The sequence below is a fragment of the Coregonus lavaretus genome (assembly GCF_964263955.1).
Source record: "Coregonus lavaretus genome assembly, chromosome: 11".
Classification (NCBI taxonomy): Eukaryota; Metazoa; Chordata; class Actinopteri; order Salmoniformes; family Salmonidae; genus Coregonus; species Coregonus lavaretus.
Window position 1 is genome coordinate 47,525,109 of NC_139998.1, and position 10,720 is coordinate 47,535,828.

A 10,720-nucleotide genomic window follows, 5' to 3' on the forward strand; every position below is an offset into this window, starting at 1 on the left:
TGGGCCCATCTGTATGAATTTCTGATGTTGTACAGCTTACTGGGCTGTGAATGTGTGGTTGTTTCCATGTCTGTTCTTTTGAGGAACAATGTAATTTGGCTGTGATCAGACAGAGGGGTTAGTGGCTTGACGGTGAATGAGCTGAGAGAGAAAGTGTCAATGTCTGTAATCATATAGTCTTGTGCTGTGGCCAAGAGGTGAGCAATAGGTGAATCTCCCCAAAGAGTCCCCCCGTAACCTACCAAAGAGTCCCCCTGTAACCTTCTCTCTCTCACAGGAGAGGCTGTCCTCTCTCTCACAGGAGAGGCTGTCCTCTCTCTCTCACACAGGAGAGGCTGTCCACTCTCTCTCTCTCACACTCAGGAGAGGCTGTCTTCTCTCTCACACAGGGCAGGAGAGCACTTCCTCTGTGTGAGAGGTTCAGAGAAGAAGATGGTCAGAGAGGAAGAGGGTCAGAGTATAGCGAGAGAGGAAAAGGCATGAGGTGTGTATATGAGGTTTTTCCATCCCCACCCCTTTGTTGTTTTTGAGGCCCACCACGGGCTACCATAGGTGCATTCAGAATGTGTAATGTTCTAAATAGCATTCTGCAGTAGAATGGAGAACCTACTGTGAATTGTTCCTAACATTTATAAAACTTCAGTGTTGGGGACAAGTGAGTTGCAATATTTTATTTTACATTAATCAATGTTCAATGTTTATAGCAATGGAATGCATTATCAATGCAGAAGTCATACAACATAACTGTGGATTGAGAGGAGATTGTAAATTGTATTCTTTCAGCTGCTTTTCTTGACCAGTCTCTGATTGTGTCACATTACATGTGGGTTTTGAACAGTCTGCTAGTTCAAAGCTTGGTAACCACGAGTTATGCCATAAGACAAAGGTGCTATGTCTGATGCTAGCCTGGAACTAAACTCTGTTGCCATGATACCACAGCCACACCGACACAGAGGCAGCCATTTTGAAAAAGGCTTAACCCCAGAACCTCCCACAAACATTTTAGAGGGAAAACCCCACAATTAGCCAAGAGTTTCCTCCACACTGAACTCTCCAGAAGAGATAAACCCAGAGGCTGGTGGTATAACTCATGTTGCGCACAGTAAAACTGACCTGCATAGTCAGGAGAAATGCTACACCTTTTTCCTCAGCAAAAGCCTAATTTTTGGGAGAACCCCCAGTTTGCTAAGTCAGTTTCTGGGATAGTGGAAGACCCCCATCTGAGCACCAGCTAAATGGGATGAGTGGTTTGTCTGGGGAATGGGAGGGAGGAAGGGGAACGTTAAAACAGGATGGACGGGTGTGTCACACTCATATCTGCTCCTCGTTAGAGTGTGTCTCGTCTCTTTGCGCGTGTCGTTGTCAGTCAACGCCCTGATGAGACTCCTTGCTGGTGACAGCGTGTGTTGTGACCCTGAGGCTTCTAGGCAGTGTGCCAGATGTGTGTGTGTGTGTGTGTCCACAGTTAACCGGCCAGGCAGCAGCAGCTGTACTGACGTCAGTCCAGGTCAAGGAGGAAATGGAACAACAGATAATGTACCCTAATGATAATTTCTCTTCTGAGGACAAACAGCTCTCTGCTACTGTATCATTTAGGACCCAGTTGTCATCGGACAATGTTTAACCACTCCAATAAAGATTGACCTTGTGCTCCATAAAAATTTATCAAAATAAACTATTAGACGGGCTGTAGTGTTATTGCTGTATGAGAGCCTCTGAGAGGGACTGTCTATGTTGGTGTGTACATGTCTTTTGTAGATGTTTGTTTAGAACAAGAAAGAACAAGAAAGAACTAGAGAGGCTGGCATGTTCCAGAACTATGGTTCCCTCCCACTGATTGATGACCAGCGTGCGCACAACAACAACTCAACTGACAAGGCTTTCTCACGAGTTACATAGGTCATCTTTATCAAGGCATGTTTCAAGCTCAAAATGTGTTACAGAGAACTACTGGATGTGGAGGTTTTTATCCCAGCCCTGCTCTAACACAACTGATTCAGCTAGTCGAGGTGCTGATTAATTGTTGACTAGTAGAATAAAGTGTTAGAGCAGGGATGGAACACAAGCCTGCACACTGGGTTGCTGTCCAAGACGAGGGTTGGATACTCCTGCTGTAGCTTGTTGTTCCCCATTACAGAGAAGGGTTATGGTTAGAAACACTGTTTTATATAGGGAAGGGCAAGAGACAACTCAAGGTCCACTTTAAAGCTTGGATCCTTAATGTGCATCTCCGTCCATAGCCGCAGAAAGTAGGAGGGCCTTTATTACTCCTGTATGAGCAGACAAAAATTGTCACCAGCAGCGCGGGGAGAAAGAAATTAGCTCAGCAATTCTCAGCAACCCCACCACAAACCATCTTCCCACGGCCATGTCTCCATCCTAATAGTTTTAAATACTTTTTCTTCCTCTTTTCATCTCCTTTCCCGTAGAGTTGACCATAAGAGCAGTGCAAGAGAAAGGCATTGCCTTCACCTACCTAGCCCTTTGAAACCCACTGAGGACAGGAGACGAAAAGAGGCCTGGTCAGAGAGTTTGGAACAGCCTAACCCTCAATCTCAGTGGGACTGGAACCCATCAGGCCATAATTGTCTCCGACTGCACCTTATGCCACTACCAAACACTAGTTAATGCTAAGCAAAAGTGAGGTGATCTCATCCATGCAGAAACACAGACATAATTTGACGTGCAAGCATACACACGTGAGTGTGCACGCGCACCCACACACTTTCATACACACACACACACATCCACACACACCCACCCACATGCCTTGTCCCTGATGGCTCAGAGATGTGGGTAATCACCAACTCCAAAAACAGGGGTGGGGGGGGGGGGGGTAACACAATGCAAGACTTTATGGATGACGCAGAGGGGAGCTCCTTTCTCGTCTGGCCAACGCCTGCTGACACACAAAGCCTGCTCTCACAAGTGGAGAAACAATGATGGGTCATTGAGTTTTCTTTGTTGCACTGTTCTGATGCAGATGTGCCTCCCAGACTCCCACAATGCAAAGTCCTCCTGGTGTGGAAAAAGCTTATGCTATAGATTCCAAGACACACATGTAGACCCAGAGAGTGGCGTCATGCCCAGGCATTTATCCACTTGTATGCTGAAAACATTGACAATAGTTTATTTTATGCATAATTAACAAATCCATGTTCCAGAAATGTTGAGTTTAGTAGCTGCACACCTTCAGAATGTTCAAGGCCTGCGTATTTCTATCTGTGGTATGTTTTCCAGTCTGTGTGATAGATAGCGAGCGTCTGTCCTGAAGCGGGATCAGGCACTTGTTGTTGTGTCCTCTGATAGAACACCCAGGGCCCAGTCTTGCTTGTAAGACGTGTCCTTGAAGCCCTCAATCTGCTTCTGTACAGTCCGAGTGGCGGGAGGCTCGTATGGTAGAGAAAGTAGAGCCAGTGGAAGAGCACGTACTATAGACTTAAGCCTGGGGCCTAATGCCAAAACGTCTGAGGACAGTGATTGTAAGCACGTCATTCATTCCTCATGGTTTGTCTTGCTCACAATTAGCTACCACATACAGTATGTGCAGGGGAAAGATACTGATTATGGTGATGATGATGGTGATGATGATGGTGATGATGATGACGGTGGTGATGATGATTATAGTGGTGATGATGATGATGATGCTGATTTATTTTTATTTTATTTCACCTTTATTTAACCAGGTAAGCCAGTTGAGAACAAGTTCTCATTTACCACTACGATCTGGCCAAGATAAAGCAAAGCAGTGCGATAAAAACAACAACACAGAGTTACATATGGAATAAACAAAACGTACAGTCAATAACACAATAGAAAATCTATATACAGTGTGTGCAAATGTAGTAAGTTATGGAGGTAAGGCAATAAATAGGCCATAGTGCAAAATAATTACAATTTAGTATTAACACTGGAGTGATATATTTGCAGAAGATGATGTGCAAATAGAGATACTGGGTTGCAAATGAGCAAAATAAATAACAATGTAAATAATAATATGGGGATGAGGTAGTTGGGTGGGCTAATTACAGATGGGCTGTGTACAGGTGCAGTGATCGGTAAGGTGCTCTGACAACTGATGCTTAAAGTTAGTGAGGGAGATAAGTGTCTCCAGCTTCAGAGATTTTTGCAGTTTGTTCCAGTCATTTGCAGCAGAGAACTGGAAGGAATGGCGGCCAAAGGAGGTGTTGGCTTTGGGGATGACCAGTGAGATATACCTGCTGGAACGCACACTACAGGTGGGTGTTGCTATGGTGACCAATGATCTAAGATAAGGCGGGGATTTGCCTAAAAGTGATTTATAGATGACCTGGAGCCTGTGGGTTTGGCGACGAATATGTAGTGAGGGCCAGCCAACGAGAGCGTACAGGTCACAATGGTGGGTAGTATATGGGGCTTTGGTGACAAAACGGATGGCACTGTGATGGACTACATCCAATTTGCTGAGTAGAGTGTTGGAAGCTATTTTGTAAATGACATCGCCGAAGTCAAGGATTGGTAGGATAGTCAGTTTTACGAGGGCATGTTTAGCAGCATGAGTGAAGGAGGCTTTGTTGCGAAATAGGAAGCCGATTCTAGATTTAACTTTTGATTGGAGATGCTTAATGTGAGTCTGGAAGGAGAGTTTACAGTCTAACCAGACACCTAGGTATTTGTAGTTGTCCACATATTCTACGTCAGACCCGCCGAGAGTAGTGATTCTAGTCGGGCGGGCGGGTGCAAGCAGCGTTCGATTGAAGAGCATGCATTTAGTTTTACTAGCGTTTAAGAGCAGGTGGAGGCCACAGAAGGAGTGTTGTATGGCATTGAAGCTCGTTTAGAGGTTTGTTAACACAGTGTCCAATGAAGGGCCAGATGTATACAAAATGGTGTCGTCTGCGTAGAAGTGGATCTGAGAGTCACTAGCAGCAAGAGCGACATCATTGATATACACAGAGAATAGAGTCGGCCCGAGAATTGAACCCTGTGGCACCCCCATAGAGACTGCCAGAGGTCCAGACAACAGGCCCTCCGATTTGACACATTGAACTCTATCTGAGAAGTAGTTGGTGAACCAGGCGAGGCAGTCATTTGAGAAACCAAGGCTATTTAGTCTGCCAATAAGAATGCGGTGATTGACAAAGTCAAAGGCCTTGGCCAGGTCGTTGAAGACGGCTGATGATGATGATGATGATGATTATGGTGGTGATGATGATGCTGATGATGATGGTGATGATGGTGATGATGGTGATGATGATGATGATGATGATGGTGTTGATGACAGAAGGTTATGTGCAAGGGAAGGTACTGATCACGTCAATCCAGTTGTATCGGGCTTGTAGTGGTTATGAGTAATGAATTTGGCCCTACTAGAGTTGATGTAGTAATTGCGAAGTATGCATTAAGACACAATATTCAACATTGAAGTATAGTAACAATACAACACTGAAACGATATAGACGTCCCCGGATGTCATACAATTATTCATTGCAACACATGATAGAGTAAACAGAAACGAAAACCGACCACAAAGTTAACTGTCAATGATGCAAAACTGTTGTTAATGAGGCCCTCTCTCTTCTTGTATTTCCAATCATAGCCTCAATGTACGGGCAACTAAACACCGATGCCTTAGTTCAGCATTTACAGTAAACAGGACTTCTATGTGGATCGAGAGCACTTCCCTGGGCGGTGCTTGCGTTTACTGCTTACTGTTTCTTTTGCACCATAAACCCAATTCCCAGGAGTCCAAACCTTGAGTTCTCGTTCAATCCGCCCGAACAGTACATAGCCTCAGAGATAAAACACGACATCATGTCTACATGGCTGTGTTGTTTGTAAGCAGAAGGGGAGAGCCAGTTAAGATGTGAGCTGAAACAGTACGCAGTAACAGATTGGGGTCAGTTTTGCATTTCAACACCCACAGTAGCCTTAATGATTAATATTGAACTGAGTGTAGGGTCCCCTGATCCTAGATCTGTGCTTGACTTCTACTCTAACCTGCTTTCCATGAGCAAAGCCCATGTGCGTAAGTGTTCATTACCTATAAACCATTCCACACACACGTGCACACACACATACACCCCTCTGAAAGAGCCTGAGTCACTGTATCCACCCTGAAGCTCACCATCTAGCACCAACACACACACACTACAGCTCTTCATCTCTATCATACTCCTTTAACACAACAGGAGAGAAGAGGCTACTGTAGGCTCCACCCTCATTTATGTGCTCTCTGTCATGGCCCAAGACAATGCCTAAGGGTCAGTACGCCCTTCCCCCACTGAGGGGCCAAAATGTAAATCTGTCTGTTAGAGTATCCAGAGGACTGACTATTGAATGTGTGATAGAATAATACCATAGTATCCATGTATGGTATCTATCTGAAACTTCTTCCCTGAAGAGGACTGTGACGCCATCGATATGGATGTATGATCTCTGTGGTTACTTGTAGTTGTTCAGAGTGAACTCTGAAAACACTGTATGCAATGGTCCTACACAGCCTTACTTGAAAAAGAAAAGGAAAGCCGCACACTCTAGGAGCTCAGATGCAATAATTTAATATCCTAATAACCAACGTTTCGACAGACAAGCTGTCTTCATCAGGGTATAAACCTACACAGCCCACACCCTCAGGAGGTCAGCACACATACAGTCGTGGTCAAAAGTTTTGAGAATGACACAAATATTGGTCTTCACAAAGTTCGCTGCTTCAGTGTTATGAGATATTTCTGTCAGATGTTGCTATGGTATACTGAAGTATAATTACAAGCATTCCATAAGTGTCAAAGGCTTATTGTAAGTGTCACTGACATTATTGACAATTACATTAAGTTTATGCAAAGAGTCAATATTTGCAGTGTTGACTCTTCTTTTTCAAGACCTCTGCAATCCGCCCTGGCATGCTGTCAATTAACTTCTGGGCCACATCCTGACTGATGGCAGCCCATTCTTGCATAATCAATGCTTGGAGTTTGTCAGAAGTTGTGGGTTTTTGTTTGTCCATCCGCCTCTTGAGGATCAACCACAAATTCTCAATGGGATTAAGGTCTGGGGAGTTTCCTGGCCATGGACCCAACATTTTTATGTTTGGTTCCCCGAGCAACTTAGTTATCACTTTTGCCTTATGGCAAGGTGCTCCATCATGCTGGAAAAGGCATTGCAAAATTGTGAGTGAGCCCACTCCCTTGGCTGAGAAGCAACCCCACACATGAATGGTCTCAGGATGCTTTATTGTTGGCATGAGACAGGACTGATGGTAGCGCTCACCTTGTCTTCTCCGGACAAGGTGTTTTCCGGATGCCCCAAACAATTGGAAAGGGGATTCATCAGAGAAAATGACTTTACCCCAGTCCTCAGCAGTCCAATCCCTGTACCTTTTGCAGAATATCAGTCTGTCCCTGATGTTTTTCCTGGAGAGAAGTGGCTTCTTTACTGCCCTTCTTGACACCAGGCCATCCTCCAAAAGTATTTGCCTCACTGTGCGTGCAGATGCACTCACACCTGCCTGCTGCCATTCCTGAGCAAGCTCTGCACTGGTGGTGCCCCGATCCCGCAGCTGAATCAACTTTAGGAGACGGTACTGGCGCTTGCTGGACTTTCTTGGGTGCACTGACACCTTCTTCACAACAATTGAACCTCTCTCCTTGAAGTTCTTGATGATCCGATAAATGGTTGATTTAGGTGCAATCTTACTAGCAGCAATATCCTTGCCTGTGAAGCCCTTTTTGTGCAAAGCAATGATGACGGCACGTGTTTCCTTGCAGCTAACCATGGTTAACAGAGGAAGAACAATTATTTCAAGCACCACCCTCCTTTTAAAGCTTCCAGTCTGTTATTCTAACTCAATCAGCATGACAGAGTGATCTCCAGCCTTGTCCTCGTCAACACTCTCGCCTGTGTTAACGAGAGAGAATCACTGACATGATGGCAGCTGGTCCTTTTGTGGCAGGGCTGAAATGCAGTGGAAATGTTTTTGGGGGATTAAGTTCATTTTCATGGCAAAGAGGGACTTTGCAATTAATTGCAATTCATCTTATCACTCTTCATGACATTCTGGAGTATATGCAAATTGCCATCATCAAAACTGAGGCAGCAGACTTTGTGAAAATTAGTATTTGTGTCATTCTCAAAAAATTTGACCACGACTGTAGACGTGACCCCCTTCCTAGAGGATGGTGGCTGGTTTGATCTGATTAGATATCTTAGTTTTATTACCTTTGGTTTGGTCTGTGGATTGGTCAACAATTGATTTTGAATACAAACAAGTCAGATCTGGAACCAGATCTGGTATAAATGGAATGAAGGTCTGTTGTTCTCTCTCTTTTCCTGTATCCTGTCCATCGGAGAACGGTTGTATGATATTTTCTCATTACTACATCACTACACTACATGGAACTCAATTCCACATCAGGTAACTCAAGCGAGCAGTAAAATCTGATTTAAAAAACAGATAAAACAACACCTCATGGCACAACGTGGACTGTGAAGAGAAACACGCATACACACACACACTCTAACACACACACTCTACACACAAACAGATTGTAATATTGTAATGTTGTAGTATTGTAGTATTGTATATTTTATATTGTACATTTGTAATATTAGAGTAATGATGTAATAATATCTTGTATGATGTATTGTTTTATTGATGATGTAGGCTGTTGTTTCGTTGTGATGTAATTGTTTTAAGGAAGGAAGAGTAGCAGCGGCCTTTGCAGCAGCTAATGGGGATCCTAATAAAGAGCTCAGGTGTGTGTGAGTTAGGCAATTACCCCTCTTTTCCTGAACTCACTGGGCCTTTGTTGCCAACCTGTACGATGATACCATGCGTTGTGGGATGGGTCAGCTGTACATGGAAGCCTTTATGCAACGGCCCTGGGCCTGAGATGGGCGGTCGCTGGTTAGCCACTTAGCCTAGCGTTTGGCACAGGGCGCTAACTGAGAGATATCCGTCCGGATGTCCGTGTTGTTTTGAAGGAGCTCTGAACACAAGTGGGTCTCCTGTAGTGGCGACAGGATGAGATCCAATGGGATAGGTACAGAGCACTGGGTAATTACCCTCTCCTCTACGGCACACTCCTCTGCTCTCACTTACACACACACACACACACACACACACACACTTCAGGGATATAGTCATCTGACCGAGGTCAATAAGCCAAACTACTAACACACTAGCCATACTAACAGAGGGATGCAGCTAGAAAGGGAGAGGGAGGAAGAAGGAGACGCAGAGAGAGAGCGAGCGAGACGTGACTGATGTCGTGAACAGGGAGTTGTTATGAAATTATGAAGCTTTCAGGCTGTGTGCAGAGAGGCTAACAGTGTCACTAATCATAGACAGAGAGGAGATTCATGTAGCACCGTGCGGGAACAGCACAGAAATAATCCCATTAACTCTGACTGTGTGCCAGATAATGCTGAGGCATCATCATGCCATGTTCACCATGCACAGCCTCCCTGTTAGAAGACTGCAGAGGGATCTATTCTGTACCTGATGCAATTCAATTCATTGGGTAATTATTTAGAGTCTTTTTTATTTTTATTTTACTAGGCAAGTCAGTTAAGAACAATAAGTAGACCAGAGCCATTGGTCTCACGCTGGAAAACATGCTCACGCGAGAGAGGGAACGCCCACGTACACAGACAGGAACCTTGACCATAAACTGCCTAAGTAAGACATCTTCATTTATTTACCATCTTCGGGCATACCTGACTCAGACTTATCCAAACACAGCAGAACAGTGGAACTCAGTCTGTAGCACGAGTAATAAACTGAATATAATCAAAATTACAATACCACCATCTTGTGGTGACAATAAAACGATATGTTTTTACTACATGGTGTCTATCATCAATTTGCATCACACATAATTTCAAAGTCATGTTTCAGACACCCAGATATATTTAAGAACATAAAACAAGTCCTGCTTATTCTTTGTCCTAAAGGGGAGCTCACAGAATTTGCAGTTGTATCATGCAGGAATTTTGTTCACTTATATAGACTACTCAAGAGCAAGGGTGCATGTTCTGTCAGCAACTTGCAACCTGACAGAAGCTAGTTTTCCCCAACTAAGGGAGTGCCCTCTTTCCTGAGGAGCAGATATCGAGACAGGGGTGAGTCTGACAGTAAGGCAGGTAGCCTAGCGGTTAAGAGTGTTAGGCCAGTAACTTCAAGGTTGCTGGTTCGAATCTCAAGTAGACTAGGTGAACAATCTGTTGATGTGGCCTTGAGCAAGGCACTTAACCCTAGTCACTCTGGATAAGGGTGTCTACTAAAATCACATTTTATTTGTCACATGCGCCGAATACAACAGATGTAGACTTTACCGTGAAATGCTTACTTACGAGCCCTTTCCCAACAATGCAGAGTTAAAAAGTACGAAAATTAGCAAATAGGAAAGAGTAATACAATAAATAACGAGGCTATCTTTATACAAGGAGGGGTACGAGGTAATTGCGGTAATATGTACTGTACATGTAGGTAGGGGTAAAAGTGACTAGGCAACAGGATAGATAATACACAGAATAGCAGCAGCGTATGTGGAGAGTGTGAAAGTGTATGTGTGTGTGTGTGTGTGCGGCATCAATATGCATGTGTGTGTGCCTTTTGTGTGTGTGAGCGTATGTAGTGTGTATGTAGTGTGTGTGTGTGTGTGTGTGTGTGTGTCTTACTAAACACTCTTACTAAACGTCTTACTAAACACTCCCTTTCAAGGTAGACTAAACTCTCCAC